The sequence below is a fragment of the Lissotriton helveticus genome, chromosome 10, assembly GCF_964261635.1.
Source record: "Lissotriton helveticus chromosome 10, aLisHel1.1, whole genome shotgun sequence".
Classification (NCBI taxonomy): domain Eukaryota; kingdom Metazoa; phylum Chordata; class Amphibia; order Caudata; family Salamandridae; genus Lissotriton; species Lissotriton helveticus.
Window position 1 is genome coordinate 282,224,481 of NC_136071.1, and position 15,671 is coordinate 282,240,151.

A 15,671-nucleotide genomic window follows, 5' to 3' on the forward strand; every position below is an offset into this window, starting at 1 on the left:
CCATTCCTTTGTTATTAGCTGCCGCCCCAGTTCCCACTCCCAGCGTTTCTGTCCAGGGGACTTAGTCGCCAGTGTAGCCTGCTGCCTGCTGCTGTATAGGTCAGTAACAAGACTCTTATCTATGGTTTTGGTGATTGACCACCTCTCAAATGTGGTAAGAGGCCGCTGTGCTCCCGGGCGCACTGTGGGATGAATTACCTAATGTCTAACCTGTAGGTATTGCAGCTGTTCTATCTCTGGGAGGCTGTAGTCTGCCTGGATTTGCTCAGAGGAGAAGGGACCCTCTGCGTTAAATAATCGCCCAATAGAGCCATAGCCAGCACTCAGCCACACCTGAAGAGCAACCTGGTCAAGGTCAGATGTGAAGTCCCTGTTACCAATCACTTGTGTGAGTGGGGAGGAATATGACATCAGATGCCGCTCGCAGCAGTAGTTGCAGGACCTTCTTTTTTGGGCCATTATTCTACCCGTACTTGCTGGTCACAGTGGAACTCTCGAACGGACTTTGCAGCATTGGGCCCTTGTTCTCCCCGTACCTGCCGGACACAGTGGAACTCTTTATTGGACTTTGCCGCATTGTGGGACCGGGCGGACCTGCGGGACTGTGAGTACCAGCAGCCGTAGCGTTCCTTAATTGGCCGCAGCTGGTTCTCTTCCCGCCTACCCCCTGCCTGCCTTGACCTCCCTGCCTGTTGCTATAAAACTGCTCGCGTCCCCCCCTTCGCGGGCGCCGCTCGCAGCAGTAGTGGGCAGCTGCGGTAGTGGGAAAGGATATAGCCCTAACAGAGAAGTGCTTGTCTGGGCAAAATTGGGTCTGCCGTAACGCTGGTTCACGTAAGACACAACGACCACCCAGGTGTTCCGAGCCCAAGTTCTAGCTTACTGTTAGTATGGTTGGATAGTCCGGTGGCAAATACCTCTTTGAACCTGACCACCATTTCTAGCGGCTCTCGGAGAGTGGTATCCAACTCGCATAGTCCGGTGGCAAATACCTCTTTGAACCTGACCACCATTTCTAGCGGCTCTCGGAGAGTGGTATCCAACTCGCATTTTCCACCTAGCCCCCCTATCAATATCCGAAATCCAGACACAGTAGTGGGTAAAGATACCACGTCTAAATTAGTTTCTGGCAAAAGGAAAAGAGGGGGAGGCACCCAAAAGGGTGGATCCGCAAAACTACCAAAGAAGAATAGTTCCAATCCTGGGCCACCATCCCTGGGCCAGCCCTTCAGCTCGAGCACAAACTTGCCCCAACCCCATCAACCACCCATTCAAGGTAATGCAAACGTGGGGTATATGGCAGAAATGGAAAAACTAATGCAGTCACTGCTCTTACCCCTTTTAGAAAGAACAAAAATGATAAACACCAAACTGGAGCAACTCGAAAAGCTAGTTCTAGCAAATTCCAGTTTGTTAAATAACATAGTGAAAGGTGGTGAGGGTTCTGAACATACAACGCCCGCAGGTCAAGCCCAAGTATCCAGTGGGGGTGGTAGGGACTCCCAGCCAATAGAAACTGATAGGATGGAAATTTGGGTCTCTCAGATTCGTGCTGAGATGTGCCCGACAGAGAGTGTCCCACCAGGTACTAGTAGGGAGGGGGTCTCAGGGGCAGGTAAGGTAGTTAGTAAACAATCCGCACTGTATGAACGGGTAGCTGAGAGGATGCCAAGCAAGATAACGCAACCGGGGAATAAGTGCTTTAAACAAAGGCTGCCCTGTATTGTCCTCCCCGTAGAGTCCGTATCGTATACCGTTATCTTGGCAGGTGTTCCTGGGCTTACTGCTGATAAAGAGGAATCCCACAGAGAATTGAAAAATAAAGTCTCCCACTGGCTGAATAAGAACAGAACACTCTCAGCTGTTTCTAATGCAGAGATTTTAAACGTTAGAAGGGTAAGTTGGGTGGGTTGTAGGGTCAAAGACATAGAGGGTGATTGCGTAATTGTGAACTTTAGAGACCCATGGGTTGTTGAGTATATATGTCACGATGCTGGGTATGGTAGACCAGGAGACATTCAATCCCTATGCCTTAACTATTTTTACGCTCGAGTATCCAGAGGCCAATCAAACCACACCCATATGAGCTGGGCAAGGAGACCCCATGGTGTTAATCCGTTTGCCAGGGTTGAAACTCACATCCCTCTGGCAAATCGTTTTAATGCACTTACAGATCTAGAGGGGGTGGATTGACATGAGAGTAGCCCGACAGGCAATGCAGGGGCTTATCTACGGGGTAGGGATTGTAAGGATGGACGTTACTCTGGGGAGATGAACCACTTGGGGGGAGGATCTTTTCTGGATGCTGATAGCTCTGGCCATAGTAGAGGCTTCTGCCCTTCTACCCGGCTAGCCCCAGTGCACCCTGGGGTGTTTACCCCGGAGATGACTGGGGAAGGGTGGGCGGATGCCCAAGGCTTGCAGAGGTTGGCTTTTGGAACCCCAGAGTGTGGTGCTCCCAGTATGGGTAGTATGGAAGTGGGGCCAAATTGGACAGAGACAGCTCTAGACCAGATGTCTAAAGAGGTGATTCCACATTTGCTTAAAATTGTTTCCTGGAACATAGCAGGGCTGAAGAGTAAACTCTCCATATTAGAGTGGTTGGACTTTGTGGATGATCATGACATCCTGATCTTTCAGGAAAGCTGGGCCGTGGACCCCATATTCAGTCAGGGGTATCTAAGCTTCTACAAACCTGCTATTAGAGGTAATAAAGGTAGACCGTCAGGTGGCTTAACCATCTGGGTGAAGCAATCTCTCTGCTATAGGCTGTTCGAAGTAATAGTTGTTGTAAAGCTAACAAGGCCCAACCATATTGAGATCACTATTGTTAACATTTATGCTAGAGGACAGCTGTGTGGGCGGAGCTCGGGAATTACTAACGAGATGGATCTTTTCCTTAACTCTGACGGGATGGAAGGTCTTGTGCTGGTGGCAGGGGATCTCAACTGCATATTCGAACCCCTAAATCTTGAGGGGGAAGATCTTTTTGCAGATGAGGACGCACAGTGGAACATCCCACACCTTGATCTAAATCCAATCAAGAAATGGTCAGAAGCTGCCCTACAGTGGATAGGCTTCTGTCTTGAAAGGGGTATGAGAGCGGTAAATGGTCGCTCAATCTCCGATAAGATGGGAAGGATGACATTTGAAAACGGCACCAATACCAGTCGAATAGACTATATTTTATTAGATGTCGAACACTGGTCCCTCCTTGAGGACTTGATAATATCTGCTCACCCAGAGAGTGACCATAGCCCATTAGCACTTAGCCTAAGACTAGATTGCGGCCCGGTGAGTGTTACAGCTACTGCGATTGCCACCGCGGATGCTCTGCTTACAAACGATATGCGCAGGGTTCGGTGGGAAAGGGTAGTCAATGACCCTATGACTCTAGTCACGATCTCTAACGGGGTCTCCAGTACCCTGAGTGCCCTACAGGCTCTGGAAAATGAAGAGGAAATCATCATGAAAGCAACTACACTTCACGAGCAGCTCTTTAGGGAAATGAAATCCCATTTTTCCAAATGCGGCAAACCCAGTAAGTCTCTAGCTAAAAGACCAAAAAATCATTGGTACAATAAATCGTGCCGCAGGGCCTACGGTTCTTTGGTGATGGCTATAAAATCGAGAATCTCCGATGATATCAGGAGAGCAAGGGCGGCCTACAGGAAAACTCAAAGACAGGCTAAGAAGGAGTGGGATGACCTCCACTGGCAGGAATTACTTGAGGCTAGCAGGTTGAAAAACCAGACCATGTTCTGGCAGAGAGTTAAATGGGGTAAGTCTGTAGAACCTCAAGTCCCAGTCAACTAAGTGACAGTCGGAGAATGGGTGGATTATTTTGAAACCCAGTTCAGGGGTCTGGTTGTAGAGGCAGCATTTGTCCGTGCTGAATTTTTCTCAAAGCTATTGACCCCCGGCCACCCACTGGTCTTTGATAGAAAAGATGTAGAGAGTGCACTCAGATTGATCCAAAGAGGTAAAGCACCAGGGATGGATTGCATCCCGGCAGATCTTTTTAAATCCTACCCTGCAAACTGGGTGCCTTACATTACCTTTCTGGCTAATGCCGTTGTGAAGGGGGCACCGATTCCTGACTCTTGGCAGGGTGCTGAAATTTTGCCCATTTTTAAAAAGGGGGACCGTACAAAACCGGGGAATTATCGGCCCATAAGCTTAATAGATGCTATTCAGAAAATCCTTGCTAGGATGGTGCTTGCTAAGATCCAGTCCTGGATGGATTTAGAGAACATCCTATCCCCATTACAATCAGGTTTTAGATCCCGTGTTAGCACAATCGAACAGGTGTTTAGGTTTATATTAATTTATTGGAAGGCTGTTATTTTGGGTGGTGGTACTATTTATGCAGCATTCGTAGACCTAAAGTCTGCCTTCGATTTAGTTCCCAGAGCTAAGTTATGGGATGCTCTAGGAAACATGGGGATGCCACGAGAACTCCTTAATATGGTTATCAGACTCTATGAAGCAAACTTTGCACAGGTCAGATGGGGCAAACAAGGACAGGTTACAGAGAGATTTCCGGTGTCCCGTGGTGTACGACAGGGGTGTGTACTTGCACCGACCCTGTTCTTGTTATTCATCAATAGGGTGGTGCAGTACTTTGCAACCTTTCCAACAGACGCCCCGACCCTTGGTGGCACTAAGTTTCTGCTACTTATTTTTGCGAATGACACCCTAATTCTATCAAAAACTCAGAAGGGTCTTCAGTCCGCTTTGAATAGGTTTGAGGAATTCTGCCAGTCCAATGACCTGCAGGTCAACGTATCAAAAACGAAATTTATGGTTCTGGCCAAAAATAGGGTACAGCAGGGTCACGTTAGTATGGTTGGCTGTAATCTTGAGCAGTTAAAGTCATGACATACTTAGGGGTTGTGTTGGAAAACAGGCTTAGCTGGAAACCCCAGCTTGATGTACTTGCCCTTAAGTTAGCCCAGCTAACGGGGTGTTTGATCAAGGAACAGAGAACATCATTGACTAAAAAGATAGGCCCTCCCTTAGAAATTTATAATGTTAAAATAAGTTCAGCGATCTTGTACGGCGCGGACTTATGGGCTTCAGCGGACTTATCAACGCTAGTTAAAGTCCAAAATACATTTTCAAGAAATCTTGTTGGCCTTCCTCAATCTAGTCCCCTGAAGCCCCTGTTATTTGACTTGGGCTGCCACTCTATAGACAATGCTATAGACAATGTGGCCCATTTTAAAAGAGTGGCTTTGTGGAGGAGAATTTGGACAACACCTGAATTGGCACTCTTTGCTAATGAAATTTTAGATTTCAGATCTGTGTTGGGCTCGGGTAATATCCCATGGTTCAGAGAAGTAAGATCGCTTCTGGAAAGCATGGGCCTGAGCAACCTGTGGTCAGACCCAAACAGACACGTCTTTCCCTCAAAAAAGGATTTCAAAGCATTATATTGGTCCTCTGTGCGACAACAACTTATTGACCAGACAGAGACCGCCTCTTTGTCCGGTAGGTTCCTGGAGCACAAACTCGATCCTGCTCTAGAAGGATATTGGGACATTATCACCAAGAGTCGCGACAGGAAGCTATACCACCAGTTTAGGGTTGGGTTCCTTCCTTTAAGATTTTTTACCTCCAAATGGCGAGGAAAGGCTAACGAGTTTTGCTCTTGGTGTAGGGACCAAAAAGAGTCCCTTGGTCATTTCTTCTTTGTATGCCCTGTATATACAGTTCCTCGGAGAAAATGGCTGAAACCCATTTGTAAAAACATGAGCACGAGGGTGGGGATGGAGGCCCTTCAGGTATTGAGGGCTGATACATCCGACCCAGTGGTTATTGCAGTTGCAAAGTTTCTGGATTGGTCGTGGACAATTAGAGCCAAGTATACTGTGTGTAATGAGATTACCCAGATTGTGAACCTCTCCCTTTCTACTGCGACGGACCCGACCGACTGGAAGCAGGCCAAACTATTGCCGCTCTTAAAAAAGGCCAGGATGGATCCTGCAGCCCCTTCAAGTTACCGGCCGATATCCCGGCTTCCGGCTTTGGCTAAAGTCTGCGGAAAAACGGTTTTTCGCCAACTGGACTACTTTGTTGAGTCATCTCATGCCCTTCACCCTGCTCAATCAGGTTTCGGGCAGCCTATAGCACCGAGACTGCCCTGGTGGAGATCTCAGAAGCGATTCGGGAGTGCCTCGATGGAGGCGCCAGAGCGGTTCTGATTGTATTAGACCTCTCTGCCGCCTTCGATACGGTGCCCCATGGGCTTCTCCTTGCCAGGCTGTCTGCTATTGGTATCACAGGTTCTGCTCTGGATTGGCTGATGTCATTTCTTGATGACAGGACGCAACAAGTGTGGCTGCCACCGTACGCCTCCCGCCCTAGAAAACTCACAACTGGGGCCCCGCAGGGGTCTACACTCAGTCCCCTTCTTTTTAATGTTTATTTGAGTCCGCTGATCTATCTGGCCGAACATTTGGGGGCTAAAATTATGGCCTACACCGATGACACACAACTTTTGTTCACCTGGCCAGGGGACAATTTGGACACATCGGCTGTTCAGCTTTGCCTTTCATCTGTTTTTCGGTGGTTAGCATTTGCCCAACTTAAGTGTAATGAAGATAAGTCTGAGGTCCTTTTTTATGGTTTCTTCCCCGACAATTTTAATAATCTTTTGTGGCCTCCTGACATTCCCTGCCCCAAATCTATGGGAATTCCTGCTAAGAATTTGGGGGTTTGGTTCGAAAATGATCTGAAGCTTGAAGATCATATTAAAAGACTTACTGGTGCCTGCTTTGGAACTCTCAAAGCTTTACGCCATTTTTTTCCTCTTCTGCAAAGACAGGCCAAAGAGACTGTGGCGCGCGCCCTCATTCTTTCCAGGCTGGACTATGCGAATGCCCTGTTCTGTGGACTACCTTCCTATCTGATCAAACGGCTCCAGGTTACTCAGAACCCGGTTGTAAGACTCCTGTTTAATCTGCCAAGGAGATTTAGCATTCACCCTCACCTGCGTAGCCTACCCTGGCTTCCGGTGGCACAGCGCATTACCTTTAAAGCTTTGGTCCTTTCCTTTCGAGCGATCCATCAGCTCGGGCCACTATACTTGAGAAAACGCTTCTCCCTATATGTCCCCAACCGCTGCCTTCGATCAGCTAATCAGTGCAGGATGGTTGTACCCAGATTTAAATTCACCAGGCAGGGAGTTTAGTCCATCTCTGTGATAGCTGCCAGAGCCTGGAATGCACTCCCTCTCCACCTGCGGGCAGCCCAGACCATCTCATGTTTTAAGAAAGGTTTAAAAACTCATCTGGTGGGGAGGAGCTACGCGGGCATCCAAGATGGTCGCGTGAGCACAGAGCTCCCCGGACCCGTGCCACCTCCTACGATTATCCTGGCAACATCCTGATTTCATCGACGGGCTTTTGTTCGCATATCCTCGCTGCTCATCAGACACTTTGAAGCATCGAACTTGGACGTCGGGGTCCACTTTTACGCTATTTCTACATTCTGAGGCCCACCCCGAGGCGGTCCGGGGGTTCGGTTTTGGAGCGAGCCGAGGAGCAGTTGATCAACAACGGCTGCAAGGGTCCCCGCTGGGTCGACCCCTCCTGACTTTCAGTTTCGATTCTCGGACTCCACTGGTAGGGGTGCAGCCTTTCGCTGGCTACGATCGTCCCGTTGCCCTCTCTCCTGTGTGGGGCCCCCTGGCTACCTGACCACGGCTCAATTTACTTTGGTCCGCAAAGTCTGGACTTGGTCTTATTGATTGTTTGGATGCTTGCTCCCGGCCATTTTCACAAGGTCGCAGGGACCCCTCCGGGGTCCCTTTTCCAAGATGGCTACCGGACAGCCTCTTGAGAAGCGGAAGACCAAGGCGCCTCTGCGTGGTGGCCAACATCAGACCAACACCATGGACCACTATGCACATGCCAAGGGTTCGCCCGGCGCTGTGAGCCGTGTTTCGGACACCTCTAAGACCCTCTTTCCGGAGACTTCTGACCCGTCCTTGAAGGACGTTATGGGAGCCATTGTCGCCATGCAGGCCTCTATGGGGCAACAATATGAGGCCTTGGCGACTAAGATCGACACGGTGGCCATCGATATCACGCTGATTAGAGCGGATCTTTCTAAAACCAACCAGAGAGTGGAATCGTTGGGCTTGAAGACCTCCAGTTTGGTCACTGATGTCTCGGACGCCCAAGCGGAACTTGGTAATCTCCGATACTCCCATGACCAACTGGCCCGCCGTCTTGAGGTTTACGAAAATAGGGCCCGCCGCAAAAACGTACGTCTTATTGGCGTTCCGGAGGATTCTGAGACCGAGGGGGCTGATCTCCTGGTTGAAGACTTGATTTCCAACCATTTGGCTCCTGCGGGACTTAGTAAATTTTTTGCGGTGGAACGGGCTCATCGTGTTCCCGGCGGGAAGGCTAAGCTGGGTGCTCCTCCGAGACCCATCATCGCCAGGCTGTTCCATTTTCGAGATCGGGACGCTGTGCTGCAGGCTTCGCGAGACAAAGGACCGGTGAAATTTGACAATGCCTCCATTTCCTTTTATCCTGACTATTCGCCGCTTGTTCAGAAGCAGAGACTTGGATTTCAGGGGGTCAAGAGGCGCCTGGGAGACTTGGGTTTGAAATACTCCTTATTGTTCCCCACCAGACTGAGGATTGAGTATCGGGAATGTACATTCTTTTTTGACAATGTCAGTGACTGGCTTGATGCACTCCCTGAGGGACAGGATCGTTCCGGACACCCTGGCGGCGCCGACGGGGGTGTGGCCGAGTGAGGACTTTGCCGGTGGATCCCGACATCTGGACTTTTTGTCAGCTGAGTTTGTCCTTGGGACCTTTTAAACCCTGTTCAGCCCGGGGGTGGAAGGGGTAAACGGGGACTCTTCCTCCTCCTGGGTTTTTAGCGTAGTTAGTTTAGATATGGGGCGACAGGCACACTGCAAGTTGGGGTGGCTTTTTAGTCTTATGCAGGGGTGCAGGGTGGGGGGAGTACCGTGGGTAAGTTTGTGTGTTTTTGTTTCTTCACGAGGCATCGTATTGACTGTGGTGTTAAATGTGGGTCCCGCATTGGGGATGGGGGGCGGTGAGTTGAGACTCTTATCCTGGAACGTCAATGGTTTGGGAGACAGGATTAAGCGGGGTATTGTCTTGAGATACCTTAAGCGGCATTCCCCCGATATTGTCCTCTTGCAAGAGACCCATTTAATAGGGAACGCTTGTCAGGCTCTTAATCGAGGTGGTTACCGCCTAGTGGCCCACGCGGGGTTTACCTCTGGGTCTAGGGGAGCTGGCATCCTTCTTCGGTCCTCCCTTCCCTTTGCAGTTGATGACGTCACACTTGATGACAGGGGGCGCTATGCTGTGCTCACTTGTAGATGGGAGGGGAAGACCTTGTCCATTCTTTCGGTTTATGTTCCCCCGGGCTTGCAGACCTTAACCTTCGCTGACTTATGTGGTGTCCTTTTGGGTTTACCGGAAGGGCTTCTGATCCTGGGTGGGGACTTTAACTCTGTTGTATCTGGCGCTTCTGACCGACATCCACCCAGAGACCTGCCTAGGGCGCACAGGTGGCTTAACGACTTGCTGGAGACTTTTGGGCTTGTCGATGCTTGGAGGCTGCTACACCCTACACAGTTGCAGTACACGTTCCACTCTGGGGCCCATGGCAGTTTGTCCAGACTGGACTACTTTTTATTGCCCGCAGTTCAGTCTACTTCTATCAGGGAAATTCGTCAGCTCCCCAGGGGTATCTCGGACCATTCCCCATTATGGCTCAGTTACGAGGTTGGTGTGGGAGTCGAGGGTAGAGTGGCTCCGATTAACCCGTGGTACTTTCATGATCCCCGGACCCGCTCCGGCCTTGTTAAAGCCATCGAGCACTATTTTGATGAAAATGTGGGGTCGGTCTCTTCGTCTGTTTCGTTGTGGGAAGCGTTTAAAACTGTGATACGTGGTCAGTCCTTGTCCATGATTACCGCAGCGAAAAAGGCCGCCACTGTTGAGGTTGTTCGGATGGAATCTGAGATTGCTGCTTTGGAGGAGGATCTTAGCCTTGATGTATCTAGCGTAAAGCTTCACACTCTTGCTTTCAAACAGGCGGACTATAAGGCCCTGGTTACGGATGCAGCGAAAGTGATGTATAGGGAGCAGCAGGGACGATTGTATGACGTGGGTGATAAAGCGGGCAAGTTGTTGGCGTGGTTGGATAAGAAGGAGCGAGTGAATCGTGTGGTCCCAGTGGTTGAGAAGCTTGACGGTGAGTGTGCCACAGACCCCGTTGGGATCGTTCAGTGCTTCGCGGATCACTTTGAGACTGTGTACACCTCAGTCTGTGCTCGAGACGAGGAGGACTCTCGTTTACTGCTGCGGGACATAGCTCTGCCTTGCCTTTCTGACTCAGATAGGGATCTCTTGGATGCTCCCCTAACGGTGGATGAAATTGCGGTGGCGATCCGATCGCTCCGCTCGGGTAAGGCGTTGGGCCCCAATGGTTTACCTATTGAGCTTTATAAACTGCAGCCCGACAAAGTGGCGCCCTATTTACGAGACATGTTTCTCGAGGCCCTGGACTCGGGCTCCCTCCCCGTGGACCAGCGACTTGCCACTATTGTCGTTATTCCTAAAGAGGGTAAGCCTCGAGACCATTGTACCTCCTACAGGCCTATCTCTTTGCTCAACGCCGAACCCAAGATATTGGCAAAAACTCTGGCTAATCGCTTGGTCACTGTGATCGGGACCTGATCCATCCGGATCAGTCCGGTTTTATCCCGCACCGCAACACTGCCTTGAACCTGCGTAGACTCCACGGGGTTCTCGCGAGAGCTGGGACGCTTACGGAACCGGCCATTTTGGTCTCTCTCGACTCTACCATGGCCTTCGACATAATCGAATGGCCCTACCTATGGGCGGCCCTCCTGCAATTCGGGTTTGGGCCAGGCTTTATAGCCTAGGTGAAACTTCTTTACGAACATCCCCTGGCCCAGGTGGTTGTTAACGGACGAGTTTCTGGCGTCTTTGAGCTTGGACGGGGTACCCGGCAGGGATTTCCGTTGTCTCCACTGCTCTTTGCTCTCGCTCTTGAACCGCTGGCGGAATGGCTCCGTTGGGAACCGTCCATGCGGGGCATTCGATGGTCCCCTGATTTCGAGGATCGAGTCTCTCTATATGCAGACGATATTCTCCTATATCTTACCACGCCGCGGAAATCCCTTAATGTACTTTTCGATGTGCTTGCTTCCTTTGGCAAGAACTCCGGTCTCGTTATCAATTGGGCTAAATCCTGCGTCTACGTTTTGGCAGGAGATCTCCCTCCTTTGCCCCGTAGATTTCCAATTCAGGTGGCGAAGACCGGTTTTAAGTACTTGGGGATCTATATTTCCCTGGATCCCGTTCTGCGCTATGACCTTAATCTGTTGCCCCCCCTTCAGCGGCTTAAACTTGATGTAGCTCGCTGGCGTAAGTTGCCATTGTCACCCCTCGGCAGAGCGGCGCTCTTTAAAATGATGTCTTTGCCCCGTTTCTTATACGCGCTACAGAACTCCTTTGACCCGATTGCCTCCAGCTACTTTCGTGAAGTGGAAAATCTGCAGAGGCAACTTATCTGGGACGGACGTGCCCGTATCGCCCTATCCAAGCTCACACTTCCGTGGTACGATGGCGGTATAGCCCTCCCGGACATTAGACGTTATTACTGGGCGTCCCAACTCAGCGCGATTAACCACGCAACTTACGCTCCGGGCCCATCTCCGGCTTTTTCAATGGATAGGCTTATCCTTCCGGGAGGGTCTTTTAGTAGAACGCTGTACTCCGGTGGTCGCCGTGGAGCGCTGACCGGTCCCACTAAGATTGCTGTGAGAGTGTGGCGTGATGCGACTGCGGCCCTGGGCTGGAGTGGTAGATTCACTCGGGCCACCCCCCTGTATGACTCGGAATGTTTGGGTTCTTTGTGGCGGACGAAAGGCTTTGACAAATGGGACATGATTGGCATCTGTAGAGTGGGTGACTTGTGGTCGAAGGGGACGGTCAAGTCCTTTGATGCATTGCGTCTGGAGTATGACCTGGGCGGCACTGAATTCTTTCGATACGCTCAGGTCCGTCACGCTTTGTTGTCTGTGTTCCCTGTGGGTACTGATATCCCTGAGTCATCCCCTTTGGAGGACCGCATTCTGGATGGATATGTGCCTGATAGTACGATCTCCTTAATTTACAAAAAGCTCATTAACAACAGAGCGGATTTACTGATTCGCCTTAGAGAAGCATGGTGCTCTGACGGCCTGGAGTTAGACGACGAGGATTGGCAATCGGCTTTGTCCTCGCCTAAGGAGGTCGCTATCCCTGCCCGTTTGCGGTTTGTCCAATTGAAAATACTCCACAGGGTGTATGTCACTGGGCCTTGCTTGGTTCGGATGGGGTTTTCCATGGATGGGTTATGCAAGCGTGGCTGTGGTATGACTGGTACCTTTCTTCACATATTGTGGGAGTGCCCGGAGATGGTACGATTCTGGGCCCGAGTGCACGATGTTATGAGGATTGTTACGGGTGTGTCTCTGCTGCCCGAAGCCAGGCGTTGCCTGCTTAATGTTTCGGAGCCTAATGATTACACCTCCGCACAAATTATCTGGGCGACCCTTGGTAACATGGTTGCTAAAAGAGACATTGCCCAGCTTTGGGGTTCGCATAGGCCACCTACCCTGTCCGCCTGGGAAGGCAACATGGATTGGTGCATGTTCCGAGAGAATACTGTGTACCTTTCCCGGGGACGTCCCAAGAAATGGGGTCATGTCTGGTCCCAATGGAACGCATATCGGGGTAATATATGCACTCCCCCCACGATTTGTCTACTGATGTGTCCTTATCCCCCTAATTGGCGTTCATTTGTTATCACTGATGCATTTGTTGCTTGTCTCCTCGCTTGCCCCTACCCCTATTTTACCTGACTGTCATGTGTCGATTTATCTTGAGCTCTGCCCACATGGATCCATGATATTGCTCTGTACATATTCTCTGCCTTGTGAAGTATTGTTTGTTGTTTGTTACTTTTCAATAAAAGTTTATTAAAAAAAAAAAAAAACCTCATCTGTTCACTATTACTGATTAACCTACCCATTAGTCCTCCTCTCTGCTCACCGCACTTCATTCCATGCTCCGCGCCAGGATACTCGCGAGTAATAGAGCGCGTTATAAAACAATTAATAACATAACATAACATACCCCAGAAAGCTGATTAGACTGATTTAGTCATGTTTTTACAAAGGTCTTTGTACGTCTTAAAGTCTTATCTATGACATACATACTGTTATAGTATTTTTATATGGTTGTCACCTTGTGGCATTTTATATAACTGTAAAGTGTTTTTTAGGACAAGCTTTTTAATAATTGTATTTAATGTGTATTATTGTGTCTTCATTTATTGCCCCGGTAAAAACTGTTAATGGTTGACGATAGAGTTAATTTGATGATTGTCTTTTATGATGAAATATTTTGAATAAATACGTATGAACCTGAACCTGACATCAGATCCTTATGGGTGGTGACTCAGTCCCACACATTCAGGATGCATTTAGGGATCGTGAAGGAATAAAGCCCCTATGCTCTCTGCTGGCGAGGCAAAAAGCGAACGTCCATAGAAAAGTTCCCACTACAGCTCTATCCATGAATAGCCAAGTTTTCTCAGATTTTTCACTCGACAATTCGACCATATACCGCAGCTATGATGCTTGGTAATACTGCATGTGGTTGGGGATGCCCAGACCCCCCTTATGAAGAGGGTGATAACTCAGATGTCTGCTCATATGAGGTCGCCCCTCTGCCCAAACAAAATAATGCATTTGTTCCTATAGGGCCTGTATCATGTCGGTGAGGGGCTGGAGTGGGAGGGCTTGGAAGAGCAAGAAGCTTCTTGTGAGAGCCGTCCTCTTCAGCGCTGCTACCTGGCCGAGCCAAGAGAGCCAACATAGCTTCCATTGTCCCGGGTCTCTTCTAAGTTGTCTACAGAAGAGTTGGTTGTTCATATTCACCAGTTTCTGAACAATTGGGGCTAATTACATACGTAAGTAGTGGATAGAGGTGGATTGCCATTGAATTGGGTAGTGTTGGGCAAGTAGAGCCTCCGTCTCTCCTGGGACCAAGAGGTTTAGAGCCTGTGATTTCCGGTACTTTACCCGAAATTTCGCAACACCACTGATGGCCTACATCTCAGCAATGAAAGCCTGGAGGGCCTCCCTGGTGAGGTATACTGTCACTGTCACGTCATTGGCATAGAGGCTGATCGTGTGCCCCCCACCCAAAGGCAACCCCAGCGATGTGTGTATTTTCATGCACCCTTTGAAGAGAGGGCTCCATGTACAGGGCAAATAGCAGGGGTAAGAGCAGACACCCTTGCCTTGTTCCCCCTATGAATAAGAAATGGGTCCGAGCTCTGACTGTTCACTCGTACCATCACCCAGGGCTGGCCATGGTGGCAGAGTACCCATGCACGGAACCAGGGCCTAAAACTGAAGTGTTCAAGTGCCACTGCCAGATCTGGCCAGTGCACCAGTTGAACGCCTTTTCGGCGTGTATAGCAAAAAGCATGATCTCTTGTTTGGAGCATGCAGCCTTGTCAAGCAGATGTAGAATTTGCTTGGTATTATCACTGCATTGTCTATGTGGGATGAGTCTCGTCTGATCGGGATCTATAAGCCCTGGCAAAAGAGGGTTTAGGCGTGCTGCTAAAATACTGGCAAATAATTAGATAATCGCATTGAGGAGGGATATAGGGCTGTACGACCACACTGTTTAGGGTCCTTACTTTGTATGTGAATGACGACTATAAAGGCTTCCATCATGGAATCAGAGCCAATGTTGTACAAAAGGTTTTATAAAACCGTGCCAGAAATCCGACTCGCTACGGTGATTTAAGGAGCTTCTGTCTTGCGATGGTGGAGATCACTTCCTCAATACAAATTTTGTGGTCCTGCAAATTGACATGGGCTGACCCTTTCAGCTATAAAGTATGTACTTCTCCTAGGTAAAGGTCTGGGCCCTCTGCAAAGATGGTGTGCTGTGAATAGAGTTTTTCATAAAAATCACTGAAGGCAGATACGATGGCAGCATCTCCCTCAATCCCTGTGCCATCCTGTGACTGAAGGGACTCTATTCCAGTAGCATGCCACTACACCCTCAGATAGTTGGCAAGCAAAAGCCTGCAATTTATCCCTCGATGCAAAAGAAATGTCGAAGTCGAATCAGCACATACTCAGCCTTGACCAGGTCGAGTACTGCCAGTTGGGTCTTCGTGGCTTCCAGGTGCCGCCATACCCATGAAGCGCCAGTGCACTTATGTATACACTCGAGCTCTTGCACCTGTTGAGTCAGGAGTTCCATCTTTTTGCATCATATCCTACTGTCGGCCACAGATATGTCTATTAACTTCCCCCAGATGAGTGCTTTTAGAGTCTCCCAGATAAGAGAAATTAGGGTATCAGCTGTGTCATTGACATCAAGTTATCTAGTAAGTGCCTGGTTGATCTGCTCTTCTACTTCTGGTTTCTGCAGTAGCGTTTCCCTTAGCCTCCACAGTCGAGATGTTTGTGGTGAGGGTGGGAGTGTTAATGTGAGGGAGACCACTGTGGGTCTGAAAGGGATCAGTGTTCTATCTTAAGCGCTGTAAGGATGTTCTGCAGCTCTTAG